This window comes from Pomacea canaliculata, linkage group LG2 (assembly GCF_003073045.1).
Source record: "Pomacea canaliculata isolate SZHN2017 linkage group LG2, ASM307304v1, whole genome shotgun sequence".
Taxonomy (NCBI): Eukaryota; Metazoa; Mollusca; class Gastropoda; order Architaenioglossa; family Ampullariidae; genus Pomacea; species Pomacea canaliculata.
In genome coordinates, this window is record NC_037591.1 from 30,412,302 (window position 1) to 30,431,872 (window position 19,571).

Below are 19,571 nucleotides of genomic sequence, written 5' to 3' on the forward strand. Positions count from 1 at the left end.
TAAGGTTAATGTCCTCTTCATATGATCCAGCTGTTACATACTACGTTTTTTTTTAACGTGTTTACCAGTGACAACAAGTCCCTTTCACACCTTCCGTGTCAGCTGACACACGATATTAATGTGTGCACGCGACTGTCCTGTAAAGGTGTGCATGGCAAACACAAACTTTTCAAAAAGCGTCCTTGCATCATCTTCTTCAACAATATGACCATTAAAATGCTGTCGGCCATGACAATGAAAGAGTGGTGCGCATGCGCCGATTCTAAAAATACTCACAGGTCATGGTGACACCGCCGCAGTGTCATCACCATGACACGTCCTCTGTTCTTCACTTGCAAGGTCGGCGACAACATGACATTAACCTCTTGTGTGCCAGCAACCGCCCCACCACCCTACCTCCGCTTTTTCTGATCAGCATTAATGCTTTTGTCGTTAATAAGAATAAAACATTTAAGAGTTTTCTTTTACGAAACAAAACCCTGACAGTGTGCTGGCTTTCTTCCCGGTTGTGGTACGGGTAGACTACCCGTTTTGGAGCTTACTTTAGGTTACTTTCACGAAAGACCTGTACTCGGCATTTATTGGTAGGGGTGGAGTTGGGGGCATCTTGACAACGCTAAAACGTTTTCCAACAGACATTAATGGTCATTGCTTCTTCCATTTACTCTTATTTCGTCTTACCAAAGGTCTGATAGAAACGTCTTACTTTCGGGCTCGATGTGGGATGTGTTTATCGATTGTAGGAGCAGATAAAAAAGGTAAAGGTCATCCCATAACCTTTTCAGGTCGTTGGGGGGGGGGGGAGATATTAGCCTCAGTGGAGTCACGTATCCATTCCCACAAGCTGGGTCAACTGGAGGAAGTTTGTTGCGGTAATCGGGATCTGAACCTGCGTGGTCTCAGGTTCGACGCTCTAACCACAAGCGCTTACAGTAACGGCATTTGAACCCGAAAGGCTCGCACACTAAGCGGTTCGATACCCGTGTCACGGAGTTTATTTTCAGAGGCGTAGATAGGATACCCGACTCCCTAAAGGATTTGAGAAAGGTAAGGAGAGGCGATGGAGATGGGTACTGTCCCATCACCCCGATCTCATCCCAAAAATCAAAAAGACGAGAAAACTTAAAAAAAAAAAAACTTTGTAACAAGTGGCGAAAGGGCATATAGATATTGAACAACATTTGTTCAAGGGCTTTACGCTTAATTACTTTTTATCTGAAACGTGCAGATCAATCATCATCAAACCCTCAAAGCGCAATGGGATTGTGGTGGTGAGGTCATGTCAACCTGTGTAGCAGCAAGACATGCATGACATCGAGATGAGATGTCGGAGGAAATGAGGTTGGAGACGACGCACGCCGGCGGAGCTGTCTTCGCCGTCGCCTTGGATACTCCGCCTTTCTCCATCCTCCGTTGAATTCGCCCTAGGCTTGAACCTTGGAGCCATGCTTCGCGTGGCAACCGGTTTGTAAAGAGGTTTCGAAATAGCTTCTGTCAACGAGTCAAAGTCACACACACACCACATAACTGTCTCTCGCTGTGTAAACAACACGATTTCGTCATCGCATAAAAATAACGGTTACATGCCGGCATGAGTCACACCATTTGTCCTTCGAGCTGTCCCTCCCGTCGTGTCGGCCTACCTCACAGTGCGATCCTCACCCTCCTCCTCCTTTATACGCGCCGTTCACGACATGCACGTGCTTGTCAGCGCTCACCCTTGCACTCTTTCCGCAGTGAACAAAAGCTCTCCCAAATTCGAATTAATAATTATGTTCGAGAAAATAAAAGCACGCGGCTGAAAATTCGGGCGGGTGGCCTGCGCTGAACCTGCACTTTTACAAAAGCGTGTACCCGTTGACCCCGCGTGCGCGAGTCAACCACGAAGGCACCGCCTTTTAATACTCGAAATAATCTAACCCTCGCTCCGTCGCTCCTCCTCCCCTCCTCCTAAGTTCCGTCCTCGAACGAGTTCATTCCCCGCCTCCCTCCCCGCCTTTGCCCTACCCACCCTGGCTAAGGTGTTCAGAACAGGGTTTTACTTGTTTACGTAGCCCTCCCGTCTTCCCCTCCTGGTGTCGGACAGACATTGCGTGGAAAAAAAAATCTGGTCAAGATCGGGGCGCGTGGCAGGAAGGAGGGGAGGAGGACAGAAAAAAGCACGAATGAGCTGTGTGTAACATCGGCCACTGCGCTATACTCCATGAGGGAAGTACCCAGGCGAAGGATAAGCAAAAGATATGTTTGTGTGGTAGGGGGGCACCGAGCTATAAACAGACCACATTTTCGTTATCAGCGGAGATATCTAGCTAGGTCAGAGGTTACGGATACGTCCCTGGTTTGACGTAAGACTGGTGATGGGTGCGGGAGTAAGCTTGTCTGTGTGTATTGGAGTGGGTCGGGGTGTGGAGCGGTTTTTTTTTTTTTTTTAGCTGGGGGGCGAGAGTCCTCTATAGTAGACCAGTTTGGGGGGAAGGACACAGTAACTATGGCCAGAGGACCGACCGCAGCTACAATGTCAAACTAACATAGTTACTACAACACCAGGGGTCCCCTATAACTACAAAGCTCTTTGATAGTAAATATCTCCGAGATAATTAATTTTACTTTTGTGGCAACGCCCAGGAAGGGCTAGAAAAAGAAGAGAGAGAGAGAAAGTAGCAACTGGATTGAAGAACAAAAACGTTAGTAAGACAAATTGTATACGGAGAAAAAAGACCAACAAAATTCTTGTAATTAACTGCAAACGTGGAGGTCAGTTCAGGTGACAGGTCATGTGATATTTAAAATCAGTCACAGCGGTCGCACGCAGAAGTGGGTCGTATTTAAGGTCGAACTTTGTGAGTGCTCGTGCACCGACAGGCCTGGGCGTGGGCGAATACGCCGCGTGTTTTCCCCGATTCCTTTCGACGTCATCAACGGCTGGTGGTGTTTTCCACCCCGCTACCTGCTTGTTCACACACTCTCTCCACCCGTTCCTCTTCCATACCAACGCAATCCCACCCGCAATGGTGCACACGATTTCAGAAGGCCCATATGGCGACTGTGAGTGTGTGTGTGGGTGTGTGGGGATGTGTGTTGGGGGTGTGGGAGTGTGGAGAAGTCTCCTGTCGAATCGACCAATTACCAATTCGACCAATAAAGCAAATTCAAAGAGTTTGTGAGAAAAGCTCGTAAATACAAAGTCCGTAAAATACAAAGTCCGTAGGTAAGGTAGGTAAAATGACAATATTGGTACTTGATAACTTTTCTCTATGTACCATTAGAATTCAGCTAAAACATGCTGAAAGGCATTTTGAACATTTTGAAAGGCACCCGTCGCATAAAACCAAAGGACTAGACACACTTGCAATGTCGGTGTGACCACGAAGTCCGCTTCTATATCATCAACGATCTCCAAACTGTGGTGACGACGAAATCTTAATCGCTGATAGTTGTGCTAAATCGTCTCCTGAATCAAGGGGCTTGGTTCTGTCTCAAAATACTCTATTTCTGCGAAGATTTCTTTCCGTCTCACACAGCATCAAGAATTAAGCAGCCATCTTTAGCGAGCTTAGAGCGGGTTAGACAGCCGGGGAGCAGTCTCTAGATCGGAGGATGGATCAGGCGGCGGAAGTGACTTAAACATTACGACAAGACCCGCCCTTTATCTCACCATGGAAGTGTTTAAGTGGATTACTGTCTATCTGCCAAGACTAATGCTTAGCCTCTAACGAAGCGATCCGCTGTTACTCTCGGCGAGCCTAAGCAAAGAATGTGAATAAACCGGAAGCTTTGTAGTCTCATGCCTCGTTTTAGCAGTTAAATGGAAAAAATCGTCTGCCAGCAGTCCAGTAATACAAGTTCGTGATCTCACTCAGAGACTCGGTCGGCCTTTACCGTCTGTCAGTGGCTTCAAGACTTGACAAGCCCTTTGCCCCTTGTGCCCACGAAGGCGTTCGTCATCTGGTTTATTTATCTGATTGATCGGGTGTATACTCTGAGGTAAAGTCTCAGAGTTTTAGCGCATAGAGGCGACACTTTGCATATACACACATCTTGTTCCTAACTCTCATGGTGAACTAAGCATGGTGGACCCTAGACCCTATGCAGAATACAAAAGCAACATGAACTTCCAGTTTGAAATATCTGACTTTCAATCGAATTCGTATGGATCAATTCCAAATATCAAGTGATTTTCTCTAAACATTTTAAAGACACCATTTAAACAACTATCATAACCACTAGTTTGGATTTCTGGTGTTGCTCCATGTTATTGGCCGTCCTGGACTCACGATAGGAGTCGGAACACCTGTAGTATCATCTTGTTATTATTACTCAAAAATGTCTGCTAAAATGGCACCGGGTTTCAGTATATGTGTCTCTAATAGGGAATCCCCTCAAGTGAAAACCCTTATATATCATGCCGAATTCGACTACAGTCACTAAAATTTCTCCAGAAGCCGCCCCTCTATTCTTCATTAAAGACAAGAGGCTTTCTTTCCCATCTCCGTTGCCACTTCATTCCCTGTCAGGGCAAGGACAATGTAATTCCACAATAGTGTGGTTAAGGTAGACGAAGCCTTTCTTGTTCTTCAGATAAAAAGAAATGTTTTCAAACATCTGACCACATTACACAGCTATTAAATTCCAGTCTACTTTCTCAAGATGTGCTAGCTTTCGACTACAATGATTTATTTCGGTCAACACTAAACAAGGTGAGTATACTGTTGACGATGACAGCAGTATGGCTGAACACAATGGCTTCCAAGAAGAAGAATGTCAAAAAAAGAGTCGGGACCTCAATTTCGATAAGAGTTGTCCTACTTGTGGACAGGTTGATCATGCAGCTGTGCGTGTCCAAGTCCAAAGTTCATGTTCAGCTATTTTGGTCCTGGCGAGATTAGGATCACCTCGTATCAAATAGGTAAAAGTGTGAGAGCACTCCCAGTGTTTGTCTTGAAGGTTGCATGATCTGTCTCTCTTTCTCTCTCACTCACACACGCAATCATACACAGAGACATGGGCACGCACGCAAGCAAGCACACAGTCTGAAATAGAAATAATCGACAGTTAAAAAAAGCATGTTTCCAAAAACATCTTCCTGTTGTTTATATTTTCTGATTATCACTTGTATATTATAGTGGCTCTGCTTCTGATCCTGTACATAACAGGTGTAGGTAATCTGTCGGAAATGACTAGCGTATGTACAGCCAGAGGGCCCATTTCTGATTTTGATACAAAGCTACTCCTGCCACATTCGATTCAATGTTACGACCCTTGGAAGGAATTTGAGGGGGCAATGCCACGTATCTCGACGATCATCGTCCCTTTGCGCCACCTATTGAAAAATCTGTAACGATCATCATCCCTACCACCTTCCAACCCCCGCTCCCTCCCGATATAACCTCCTGTCCTCAACTAAGGTGAGTGGAGTGGGGAGCAGTCGATGAGAATCGATGACCTCATCCAGAAATGACAAGTTCAAAGTTGAGGAGTTGAACGAAGGGTGTTACATTTTTTTTTAAATCGCTTGCTGGAGGTGAAGAAGTCGTTGAATTGTATTAATTTGCAGATGTCAAACCCCGAATAATCTAGGGGAAAAAAGTTTATCTCTCCTATCACACCCTCATTCCTTCCCCAAACCCTCTTTTATGGCGACCGCTGTTTGTGGGTGTCAAGCAATAATTATCCTTAGACTGTATCAGAGAGGTCGCCTCCCCACCACCATCGCCACGTGCGTCAATACAAAAGCTCACCGAAGTTCACAAGGGTGAGAGGGTACAGAGGTGAGGGTTGGGACACAGGATTTTCTTTTATTTCTTTCTCACGCCAACAATTTAAAAAAAAAAATTCGAGTTGCACGAGTGAGAAACGCTAGCTTTTTGTTTATTTGTCTTTTTTTTTTTTTCACCTGCAAAAAGTTTTGAAGGAGCTGCCGAGCAAAGCCGCGGAATTAGCGCCTGCCCTCTTTTTTCCGCTTCCCCGTGCTGTCCCCGCTGTCCTTGGTGGTGGGAGTCGCTGTGGTTGGCGACTGCACCGACTTCCATGGCCTCCGTCACAAGCTGTGCACCGGTCGCCCTGTGGTCACAGCTGCATGCAATGCAGGCCTGCACATCAGTACATCAAGGTTATGATGAACCCACACCACGTGGGAGGAAAAAGGTAAGGCCACTTTGACAGTCTTTGGTGCCAAAACCGATCTTCATCTAACGAACATACATCCAGAGCGCTCCCTCGTCCCTTAGTACTTATTCGATCTTTTGCAACCATCCTCCCATATCTTCCCACCCTCCTTGCAAAAAAGTTCCTCGTGAATGTAGCAGCTACGCAGTTTGCCGATTTGGCTTGAACTTTCTGCACTGACGTATTCAGGGAAACAATTTCAGGGAGACTGAGGGGCTTGGCCAAGAGACGAGCATCTGACGAAGCTGCGCAAAAAGCCCAGTAAAGCATGCTGACCTTGAGGTGGCACGTGAGTACAGCACTGACTAGTTCTGACCATCCGACCTTGCATGGTACTTAGCTTGACCTGCTACCCTGGGTACTCCGAGGCCATTGCAGACTGATACACTATCAGTCCATCCCATGTAACTGCCTGTCACATCGCTGAGGAAGGACACGGAGACTACATGAAATATCCCGGTTGATGATAAATACCATGAAAACTCGGTGAAATGCACCAACACAAATAGGATGTACAGTTTGTAAATAAGATTTACTAACAGCGGAGAAACTCGTTCCACACAGACACACTTACAGAGAGGACAAGATTTAGACATTTTTCCCCGTTGGGCAACATAAATATTTTTTCACCAGATAGTTCAACACCACAGAATGAACCTGTCTTTATGGTTATAGTGTGAAATTGGTAATTAATGAGTTTTGAGGACATAAAATTAGCTGTGTCCAATGGCGTAAGCGGCTTACAGGAAACTCTACTTTTATTTCATACAGTGTTGAATGGTCCATAAAAGTGACATGGTGTAGCTGAAATTCATTTTGATGCTGTCGCCTTCTTGTTGTTGACTTCAAAATTTAATAATAGGAGTACAAAGTCTCGTTGTTCCACAGTGTATTACAGTTACTAAATGTATTGTCCATCTGTGCGTGGCAACTTATAAAAGATTTCTGTGTAACACGACCTTAATCTTCGTCTTTCCTTTTCCCTGTGAACGAGACTTTGCTGTCGTTAATGTTCTTGCTGTACACAAAAATAGACGAGCGAACCTTGAGGGCACAAAGGGAGGCTTCACGGTGTGAAACAGTTACACTAGAATGTAAAAAAAAAAATTAACACGATTAATTAGACAAAGAATATTTCCAGCATAGCAACAGTCTAAGTGTATGAAGGATTTTTCGACCAGGGAGGAGGGTGTAGGAGGGAATGATTGCGGTGGGGGGACACAAAAGGTTGTTACGAACTTTCAAGAAGTCAATTCTGGTGAAAGAGGACCGACACCTTGCGCTGATAACGACCAAAGCACAAAGTCTAGCGCGCACGAGGACGACACGGGTCGCCAGGTGCATGCTGGCCGCGCATGCGCAGTGACAGGCTGCTGACGCCAGTGTCGCCATGGGCTGTCAGCGCTGTGAGTGCTCGTCACATAACTGGCATACTTCGTCCCTCTCCACGTCACAGCAAGGACACGTAATTGTTTAACGAATCCAAGGACTCGTCCCCTGCGTGCGCAGGTGTGAACGAATCCCTCCTACCTGCCCCCGTCTGTCTCCCATCACGGATTGTAGCAGACGTACAGACATCTCTACTCACTGTGTACACATTCAGCTAATGTGCATGAGGGGAAGATTTTCTCAAAATGTTTATTCCTCCGAACAAAGACAAGAAAAAAGAACGAAGAGATTTCTTTGCTGACCTTACCGAAAAATAATAATTTCACAAACAAAACAAGAAAACAGGAAACCTTGTCGGAACGAAAATGTTGAAGAACCTTGAGAGTGGTAAACAAGTGGCGGCCATGTCCTGTTGTGTCGACAACAGCTTTGCTGGGGCCTGTGCCTGTCAGTGTGTAGCGCGCAGCGTCCGCGGCGCTGATTGGCTGGCTTCGAGCTTTTCTCCAAACTGAATATTCATAGCTTTGTTCATCTGGCATGCGCAGATTTCCGGGTTTTCTTTTCGTAAACAAATCGTCGGCGCGTGCTATCGTCTGCTTCTCTGTTTCTGTAGAGCTTCTCACAGGCATAGATTCTGACCCGCCACCGATCCCTAAATCGTTTGTTGATGACCTTTAGTTAGGAAAGATAAATTAAGGGTCGTTGAACTGCGAAACGGACACGGTGGAAACGCGGGTGTGGGGTGTGAGGTTGGAGGGGGAAAAGCCAACTGTGACAAGGTTATCGGTGTTTTTTTAACTTATTTGTGCAAACATGTTGGGGCATTCTGACTCGTTGTAGGCTAGCCTCAGCTTAGGTGGTGCCCGAGATGGGAGTTGAACCCAGTACAGCCAACCCTCTGCATTGGTGACAGTGTTGCGCGCCACCTCACCGCTCTCACCACTGTAGGAAGAATCGGGAGTCATGGGTTCGAATCTCGGCTCTAGTAAACGTCTTTCTGGATGTGACACCCGTTTACAGAGCTTACAGTCGATGATTAACAGCAATACCAGTAGAGCGAGTGAGTGGTAAGGAATAGCAGTACCTGTTTTTTACAAAATAATAAATAGTGGTACAAATATGTGGTAATGAAGTATTAATCGCAGTACTGATACAAAGATTATGTGGTGAAGAAGTGTTAAATAGAAATACTAGTACAAGAAATAGGCGATAAAAAAAAGTCACTAGTACAAAGATAGGTGGTAAAGAAGTATTAATAGCAGTATTAGTAGAGTGGGTGATAAACTTACTAGTGGGCAGCAAAGAAGTATTGATTGCGGTATTAATAGTTGGAGTAGTCGGTAAATAAGTATTAATAACAGTACTAGTATAAGCAGGCGATAAAGTAGTATTAGCAGTATCACTATTACAAGAATTAGGCAATAAAGAAACTACTAAACATAAATAATAGAGGATCATTGATATGATCCTTTACTGAAGACAGGAAGACAGGACTGCTGTAGTTTCTCGGCTCAATTTTCATCCAACGACTTGAGGAATCTTCTCGGGGTTCCAAGGCCGCTGCGCTGGTCCTGGTGTCGTCGTGTCGTGTGGGAAGATGTCGGTAGAACTTTGGACACAAAGAACACAGTAAACACTTTGCATCATCCTCTGTCAGCGTGTACATCGCCAAAAACTCAACAACATTTTTTCACCATCTGGCGTGCGTCTGCTTATCACACTTCGCCATCTGGTGGGCGCGCATGCCCGCGTGGATGTGCGTGTGCATGTATGTTAATGCAAGTGCAGTGTGCGTGCGTGCCTGTTGGGAAAAAAAAATTCTGAAACCTGTATTCGCGTGCGGCCGACAGTACACTTGGGATTGTCTGCCAGGCGCCCGTCGTGAGAAGGGAAACTATTATCGCATAATTTGTATAAAGACTATAGCCTGAACAAAAGCATCGCACGGCGGGTTAGGACGGTTGGGGAGGAGGGGTACGGAGGAAACGTGGAATAAACCACGACAAACACCAGTTGCAACACGCCAATCTCTTGAGCCTCGCCATGGCTCCAACGCTTGTTTACCGACTTTTCCACACAGAAAACTTGACATTATGAATCACGATCGTTCTGACCATGACCCCAACCACACTCATAAAAAAATAGGTCAGTGCAACATTTCTCAAGCGCAATATGCGGTACTGCCACTGGCCGACTTCACGTCGTTATTGCTACCACGTGGGTAGTGGCAAGGTTTAAAGGTGGTGTCACGAGTCCACATGGCTGTTCGCCTCCTCTACCCTCCTTCTGGCTTATCAGAGTCGTACTGACTGCAGTCCATCCACACATCTGAAGGCCAACAGCATAAAACAAACAGAAGGTGAACAGCTTGGACGTGAAATAAACTGTATAGAGAGACGAGCCCGGGTGGGGGGTGGGAAAGGGGTGGGAAAAGGCATTTGCGCGAGAGAAAATTGCCCTCCTCTCCTCTGTCCTTCATGCCAAACCTGAGCGGCTGTTACGACAATTTTATGCTCTAGGCCAGCGGTTCAGTGGGAACAAATTTCCCATTCGTCCCCAGCGAAAGCCAAAACTGAGTGAATACAAAAACTCTTCCTAAAAGTGCAAACTATTCTTTCTTTTTTTTTTTTTTGTTGTTGTTGTTGTTTTTTTTTTTTTGCAGGAGGGAAGAAGTAAAAGGGGATCTTTTGGTGAGCTGTAGTCGTCCCTGGTTACGAGTACGTGTTGCTGGGCACAAGCACTTTTCGTGCAGGTGCAGCTCACTGCAGGAACCGCAAGTTTCGTGACGTTGACTTACAGCAAATGAAGAACTTTCGGCAGAACGATCCGTTAATAGGAAATGGGTGGGGAAGGGGTGGACGTTCATCACGAGCCTGATGACTAACCACCATTGTCCACTTGCCGCTTCTTTTAGCGCAAGCCTTTTTTTAGTTATGTTATATTTACCCGAACACATTAGGGTGTCGAGTATTCACATTGTGTTCTGGACACACCCGCCTTTACCAACTTCACACCTGCAGTCATTAATAAAAATATCCCGCCTCTCTCCTACCAATAACAGGCCTGCAACCTTTCTTTCAAAGCTGCAATCTCCCTTCAGATTTTGTTGTTGTTATTTTGATACCCATCTCTAGTATGCACTTTTGTGGTGTATTCGGCCTGTTTCATCCATCTTGAGCTCTCTGGCACTACCAATTTTTTTCACGTACTATTAATATCTTCGGTTTAATCCTGTTTATCTTTTTGATGAAATACTAGAACCCTCAGCCCATCAGACCTACTTAGTCTAGTAATCTCCAGCACGTGTCTGCCGAGTGGAAGTTATCCACAGTTCACTTGATTGTGGTTTGGCCTGTGTCAAGGTTCATCACTAATTTGCTTGGATGCCGCAGGAGACACTGGTATCGTCAACTGGAAGATAAATTTATTGTACAGTGTATTGTACAGTTTATTGTAGAGTTCCAGAAGTTTCCTCTTACTCGATCTAGCGATTTCTACATTGGTTTAGAAATCTGAGGGAGAAAGATGTTTCATTGGATGCCCACACACAAACACCCAACGCAAACTCCGACTCATGAAACTTTTCCAGTAGCTCATCGCTGTAAAGGTCATGTGAAGAATATTTGCAAGCAAGTGCTGACACGTGTGTTTGCGAGTTGAGGTGGCAAACGAGAAACCTAAGCCAACAACGATCGTCCGGTGAACTTAAAAACAGCCGAGGGACCTTTAAAATAAACAGCTTTTTGGTTGGTCGTTAAATGTCTGTTGCGCTCGACATAAAGCCAACCTGATCTCAACTGAGACAACATAAACCTTGTTTAAGGGTCTTAATCCTCTGTACGATTTATAACTAGCATTAGCAAGTTGCACACATTTTGTCTAGTCTGATCCATCATCATCATCATCATCGTCATCATCTTTGTATAGCGCGCGTTTCTCTACTATTGAGCAGACTCAGAGTTGTAGACAAATAAAAACACGGACAGATAATAAAAAACACAACACAACAGGCAGACATTATGTCTCTAGAATGATACATGAGATGAGGAAACACATGATGAAGCCAGTCGTTGCTCCCAGCTTGCTCAGCTCCCGACGAAAGCAAAAACTGAGTGAATGCAAAATTCTTTCTAAAAGTGCAGACTTTTTTTTTTTTTTTTTCGCTGGAAGGAAGGAATGATAAAGGATCTTTGTGAGCTTGTAGTGACTGGTCAGTTCTCTCTACTGAGAATGGCGTCACGTGTCCTTCAAGTCGTATGGACACATTCTTACAGACTTCCCTAAAGGGACACATATGGACGAACTTTTGACCAAGTTGATTAACTTTTTCACATGACAGATACACACCGGTCTATGTTTCATCCTGTTTAAAAGGCTTTAAATCTATGAAAAATTAGTTATGAAGTGGATGGCGATGCGGCATGGCTGTAGAAATCGCGGACATACATCTGTGAGCCGCTGGATGTTTCCGAGACTTCTTCATCTCACGCGACATTGGCTGTCAGGTCTCGGCGAGCCATTTAGCTATTTAGTATTGATAACATTTGTTACTTAGTTATTTTATTTTTTTCTTTTTTTTTCCTTATTTTGCAAACGTCCTCGACCTCCAGTTCCACGATTAGAGCCAATAAATTGCAAATACAACAGTTTGCAAAGCTTAAATTTTTGTACCTCCGTCAACACGAGGTTCTCCTCTTTTGCATCTACTTGATGCTGGTAGTCAAATAGCAAGCAAATGTGTTGCTTTTGGCCTCTTCTAGAAAGTAAACGCGGAAATTTCGCGTGCAAAGCAGTCTAGAAGATGTATACATCCCTGATAAGAAGAAATCAGGAATAGGAAAAAAAAATTAGACAGCGCGCAAAAGTGCCAACTGCATATGGAACTACTTTTTTGCGTGGTGACGTCACACTTTTGTTCTAGTACCGGAAAGGTTAGAGGGTCGTATGAACTCGACACGCTCTGACCCGTCGTTCTCTGTTAAATCAGACAAATTTAGGAAAGTGAGAGAAGTGTTTCATTTTTGACAAATATTCATACAACAAAAAGTGAACTCGGTCTCGTGTATCCATGGCACTCAGAAACAGCAAGATTTGATAAAAATGGTGAGACTGGGGTTTTTTTTTCTTCTCCTCCAGCTGTACTTTATTGCCGTAAATGGCTTAAACAAATTACACCTTTTCTGACGACATGCAGCAGACCATTTTTCCACAGAAAATTTCATTCTTTACTAATTCGATTTCCGTTGAAACCAGGTTTCATTGATTTTTCCCTTTAGTTTCGTTTCTCTTTCGCTTCTTTCGAGGAAGAAGGTTTTACGGAGTGAAAGATAGGGATCGTCATAAGAAAACTGTAATGTCCCACCCCTCCGTTTTTATTTTAAAATACATCTCTATTAAGGATTGAGAACGATTGTAGACCTCTCTCTGCACGAGCTGCCAAAAAAGCCCGAGAACTTGTGACAGAGTACTTTAGTTATAACATTTCGCCCTGCACTTGCGCGGCGGCAGGCGGCGTTGATGTTGGCTAAAAGTGCGCTGCGGCAGTGAGCCGCCTTTTTCCCCATTTTATGTGAGTGTCGGTCCTCAGTCAGGGAGAGAGAGAAGAGCGTAATAACCTGACCTGAGCATGCACTTCAGCTCTAACACGTGTTCGCGCATGAATAGTCGTTTCCTCCCGCACGCGCGTGTGAGTGCATGGTAGGGAGCAACACATCTATGTGCTGTTGTATTCTGCTTACGAAGAGCTTCTCAACCGTGTAGGTGAGAGATGCTTTGATTGTGAATTAGTCTCATCATCGAACAGATTAACACCATCTGTCGTCAAAAGCGCAGTTGCACTGACAGCAGGTGCAGGAGGAGGGTCCTCTCCTAGTAAGATTTCGTATGAGATTTTGACCTGGAAGAATGCGCACATAAAATATGTCTTGAATTTTTAATATGCTGTTTCTAAACTCTAAACTGTTTTTTGGGGCTGTATAGATAGAACCAATATATAACAGTCAACAAAGACATCATAAAAAATTCCAGGGTGACATTTCAAAATACTATAGCGCTATTTTTTAAGATGTTTACATGATAGCTGGATGAAAAACACCTCGAAGTCGAAGGTTCCTGACAAAGAGAGTATGAATTAGGTCAGGATAGCGATTGACCTGTTTTTGAGTGAAACAGACCAGCTAACCCATTTCTGATCTTTTTGAGGGCGAGAAAGTGTACGATGACTAGATGGTGCGCCGTAGTAGATGTCACTATAACACCAGTGGTCACCCGTGAGTTAGGGTGGTGGTAAGTTTATTACATTGTGATTGTGAGTAAATACTTGACTTAGGTGGTGTATACCTGAAATTGCATTTAGTTCTTATACAGCCTGCATCGTCGAATCCACCTTTCCCCCCTGGACACGACGATATGCACCTGTCCTGCAACTTGTATTAAACTTGTTAGTACACACACCCTTGATCGCATTATTGAATGGGTTAGAAATCGTTCCATGGAGTTAATTATCGAGAGAGTATATCTAAATATCTATCTAAATGGTACAACGACTTCTTCGGCAGAATTTCAAGTAAAACCCTTCGGAGTGTGTGTGCTTGCATCACAAAGAGATGAGCTTGCATAGCATGAGCCAAGTGATGGGTCACAGTCAATTAAAAGTAGAGTAACCCGGGTTATCCCTGGGAAACTGTTCAGAGAAATGATGAAACAGATGTTGGCTTAATATCTAGGTCCGTGTCTGCATACATGATGTGATTTTACCCGAAAGCTGTAAAGACTGAGCGACCAAGGAACCAAAGCCTGGGGTTTGTAGAGCCTTTATCTTATCCATGAATTGGCTTATGATTATGTGCTAACTACCTAAATGTTTAGAACCCCACCACGTGAAATGACTTGCTACTCTGGCTTTGTGACGCAGCTCCTGGAGTCTGAACTAAACCAGCAGGACTCAGTCCAACTGCCCAAGAGTGTTGACGAGGCTGTTTGAGACTGACCTTCGGGGGCCTTCACTGCTAGCCGTGCGAGGGGAGTGAGTTCAGGTAAACACTGTGATCAGTGTAATAACTCTATATCCGTCACGTACCACTTATTTTTTTTTTGTTGACTGTACAGAATTCTAGTGAGTTTTAGCCATCCTGTTTACCCCGCCATTCGCAGCTAATAGCTCGTGCTTCCTCTCGATGTTATTGAGTGGGGGGGTACGATGGAGGATGCCAATTGTCTTATTTCTGGCTTCATCACGTGTCTGGGATCGTCATCGCCATGTCCACGGTCTACCGTTCTAGTCTTTCGAAAGTCGACATTTCATATAATTAAAAAAAAGACCTTTCAGCCCGCTTCACACCTTATGTTTCTGGCATTCTTGTCCGCATTCCATTATCTGCTCAGGCAACATGAACACAGGACCCTATACCAACCTAGTCGTCAGAGTGCCATGGGGTAATGCGCTCTGGACTGGTATGGGAGAGGAGAGGCCCGTTCCATGGATTTTAGCCTCATAATCGTCCAAAAAAGTTAACAACGTACACACTCCATGCGCCTATTTTTTAAATTGTGATCGCTGCCTTACTACACACATTTATATTTTGGTGCAATTTTAAGCTGAAAAACCATTGAATCGTTCTTTAATTGGGATGGCGTTACTCTGTTTATGTTGTCCGCTGCTTACATGTGCTAGACAAGCGCCGACCGACTGGGGGAAGCCTTTAGGTGTTTAAATGCTTAGAATCGGTGTTTTCGATACCTCATAATGGCTTTTAGAGCAGTGCCTAAATCCCTTTTTGCAGTTGCAGTGATACAAAATTTTAGAGCCAGTGAGGTTTTTATGTGTAATCACCACGAACACACACAAACATGGACGTGAAACGGTTCACAACAAAATACACCGTGAACCGTGTTTTACTCTAATGTATTGGTGTGGAAAGCGCTAAGGTTAGCATGAGAAAAAAACACCACCTCGTGCACGCGATTTCACACTTAACGGAGTTATTAATATGCCTGTACATCGTTTGACGTATGTCTCTTAGCTTATCAGTTTACAATGTGTCGGTCTTATCGCTCCAATGTGACATTGACATGATCCTTGTTGGATGGTAGATGAACACGACGGTGTTATACTTCACCTGTCGGAGGTGGCCGAGGAGAAAACGGTACGTGGTGTGTCTCTGTGGACCCAAAAACTCCGTGATTCTGTTGGGGTACAGAATAATACGACCACACGGAGACATACACCAAAGCATGGGAGCTCTGCGGCTGGTGACCTTCTGCACTCCACGCATTGCGGGCAAACTGCCGCTTTTCGTAGGCCCGGTTGTTTATGGTTTGTTTTCCTTTCGGTGGCGCGTTGGCGCAGGTCTGACCTGCCGAGTTTTGGTTACAAATATTTTCAAGGGGGCTAGTGTACAAACTAGCAATAGTCTGCAGGTTTGGCGGGATCGATGGTATAGCTCTGTGGCGGGTGTGCTTGTACAGTGTATGTATGAAGTGTAATGTATATAATTGTTTTTATATATTATATAGTTTTTGTTGGTCATACGGTAGTGGTGAATAGTATGTGTTGTTAATGTGTTTGGTTGTTTTATGCTGTATACTGTATAGTATACAGTGTACGTGTCCTTGTGTCTGGTGTTTGTTATTTATATATTTATGCTTTTCGTTGGCGGGGTCGGGGTGCTTGTGTGTGGGGTGTGTGTTGGTTACTGTGTTTGCTGCGTTGCGCGCTTCGATAGCTATTGCCTTGCCTCGCGTGAGTGTGTAGTGGAGATTGTTACGTTCTATGCAGGTACGGCACCCCCGCAGACATAGTGCCGAAACCAGTCCCGTAGCTGTATTATAGTTGCTCCCTGGCTTCTGAGTCAAAACAATATAATATATAGCTTCTGTCGTTGTGGGTTCATGTGCAATATGTATATGCTCGTATGCGTCACTCACAATAACCACTCGTCCCCTTCCCTCCGTCTTGCTCCATCTCCCTCTCTCGTCTTCGTCTCCTCTCTCGCTCTGCTCCCGTGTCATCCAGTGTTTCAATGACATGCGTCACACTTAAAACTGTTCCTCCTTACACCTGCGCGCCAGCCTGTCTCGGCTGCGTACTCTGATGAAACTCCAAGCTCACTTCCCTTACAATTGTCCTTCCTTGTTTTGTTCTGTACAACAGCTTTTGACATTCGTCGTCCTTCTCGATGTTAACCCCTTGGTAATGTCGGGTCGAACCGGCCCTCGTCATATTGTTCCTGTATTGTATCTGGGAGAGCACGAAGGCGCCTACCGGCTTGCTGTGATTTGTGTGGTGCAAACCAGGCTGCCGGCAACAAATCAAAAAAAACTCAAGCAGCTGCTCTCCCTTCAACACGTGGTGTACCGACGTGTTGTTGCTGTAGACTACCCCGTGTATCTTCTCTCCGCCACTCACGTCCAATCTTGTTGCGGTAGCAATACGTGAACAAACAAACACCCACAGACAGGTGGACAAAAACTTTGTGGTCCTGACTGTTCTCGGTGCGCTCTTCTTTCGTACTGCACATCCTCCCCTCCCCTCCTTTAACACCCGTCTGCCGGAATAGACGGCATGCAATCGGCCCATCTCCCCATCAGCGATATATGGTAAATCGATACTGCTATTCGACCCATTTCTAGAGAGAAAAACGACAGAGGCTGGTAGGTGGATTGGTTTGCCTTTGGGCGCACCGATCTGAAATCTCAGTACAGGCTTGCGGTTATCCCAGAAGAATTTTTTTTTTTTTGTAGCGAGGTATGGGGCTGATCAAACCACGTGCGGTATTCAGTAGTCCCGCAGCCGAAAGGACAATTGCCTCCGGGGGTTTGTTGGCATTTAGAATCATGAAAGCGGTGCGAAGCGCTTAGGGACATGCAGACCAACAACACATCAGACTAGTCACGTCACCTCCACACGGTCTTCGGAACATTAAGAAGATTCTTTAATTTAAAGGATTGTTCTGATGGCGGGTATATAGTAGTATAGTTAAATGAGTATTCGTAAAAAAGGACGCTAGGTCGATAGCTCAGGAAAGTGGTGAGCAATAAAAATTCTTCTTTAAAAGCCGCGTACCAATCTTGCCATAGTGACCTACCACCTCATCACGTGCACGAAACCGGCCCGCAAACCAACAGATTTACTGATACAGAGTGATGAAAGCACAGGTGGTCCACTCGTGTCTAGAGTACCCAATGTACAAGCCAAAGGTCTTAACTCAAAGGACGTCCTACACTAATGTCCTAACTGGTGTCCGTTCGTGCGGTGGGGGGGGGAGGTATGAGAGAGGAGTAGGACAGGGAATATAGGAGCTTGAGAGGAAGAGATCATAGGTTTGCCCGCGCGAAGGTGATAAGAAAATAAACAAATTATGCAAACTAACACCGTGAGCCACATTACCTCACAATATTCTGTCTCCTCGCAATGACTACGGAGTTAATAACGTAAACAGAAGTATCTCAGTGTTTTGCAAGCAGCCTGAGCGCTGCTGATCTAGCCTGAGAATGTGAAGAGGTAAGAGATATATAAGTGATTAAGCGACTCCTCCTTCCGCGCGCCAGCCACGAGCCCCAACCCTCCTTCCTGCATTCTATGTTGATGTCCACCTACCCAGGTGCGCCCTAGCCAAAGCAGCGATTTTGGTGCCGGCAGAAATGAATTCGTCGAAGATCACCCGATGACCTCTTGCTATTTATACGAATATTCCTTGATCTTCAAACGAAGTGGTGACATGATTTACTTATAGTCGCCCGCTCTCGTCCGCGCAATGTTGCGACAAGTTCTAGCGTCCATTGGAGCCAAGCCTCTCATACCAAACCCTCAGGGCAATGCATCAAGGCATCCGACTCGGGTTGGCGTCGTCACGACAGGCGGAAGGTTGTTGATCATCCACGAGCGCCTTGATCGCTTTGACAGCCTAAGAGCGCCCGACTCCTCGAGACTGTTAGTTTATGGCCAACTCCGCGTCCTACGCCACCCGTGCGCATCTTCACATGCCCCCCGCAATGCAAAATAGTTTGTCCCGTGCCTTAGGTAGTTTATTTATTTTTTTTTTTCAACTTTTTGTTTCCTACCTTATCACCGTTCCATTTTGTTGCGGCAGCGCAGGCTGGAGGTTTCAGCAGGGGTTCCGAACAGATGTTTAGTGGCAAGAGGGCAGCAAGAAATTCACAATGAGCCTAAGCAATACCGAGCCATTAGGCAGGGCTATCAACGCGCTCCACTCAAGACCACCAATGTCCAATTAGCATCAGAATTGTGGGCCAGCGACCTTGGATGCGAAGATGGTGTGTAGACAGGACTTGCTCCGAGCATTCGTTATCTTAATGGCTGGAGGTGGAGAGAGGTGAGGGCAGCTACCAGTGTCATTCGCTCACTCACAAACCACTGTTCCAGGCAGGGGGAAGGGGAAATAAGGTTTCGAAGCCTGTCTGTTTCAAGGAACCTGATTTTCTGGGCAGATCCTGCAGGCAGACTTAAAAATGGTGCGATTTGCCAACGATGAGAAAAAAAATCTCTTCAGCCGATCCAAAGTTTTTAAGATAACGTTTGAGAGGAAGTTCTACACACATATTTAAAAGCTGACCGACACCCCCGACCGACACCCTCTTTCCCCCTATTTGTCGATCCCTTCGTGAAATCTGACTCTACTCTAACATTTGTGGTGACTTTCTGATGCTGGGCCCCCCAAGGCGAAATCCCATATTTGCCCACACAGCCGCTGACACGATATGCTTTCTTGTTTACAAATAATATAACGTGTCTTCTCACTAGGGCGTCTCAACTATCATTCTACGAGCCCAGCCTTGAGGGGTCATGCACCGTCTCCCTGCCGGGCCGCTCGCGAAGTCTAGTAGAGTCGCCAAGCGTAAATGGCACCGTCAGAGGTGACCGATTACTGGCTGCAGTGAATTCGAGTTTGAATCAGGTAAGGATGTGGTGCACTGTATAGAAAAATAGACTTGCATACATACTGCAGATATCACGGCAATGTAGCAAGTGTGGAGATGATCATGCATGACATCTCCCC

The 19,571-nt window shown here is 45.4% G+C and overlaps 1 long non-coding RNA gene across 1 annotated transcript in view; it reads right to left on the bottom strand.

Moving 5' to 3' along the window:
* Positions 1 to 5,852: 5,852 nt before the first annotated feature.
* Positions 5,853 to 19,571, bottom strand: part of LOC112558091 — a 27,652-nt gene continuing 13,933 nt past the window's right edge. Inside the window, exon 2 of the long non-coding RNA XR_003098069.1 lies at positions 5,853 to 6,089. This is a non-coding gene — a long non-coding RNA (uncharacterized LOC112558091). The remainder of the gene's footprint in view (positions 6,090 to 19,571) is intronic.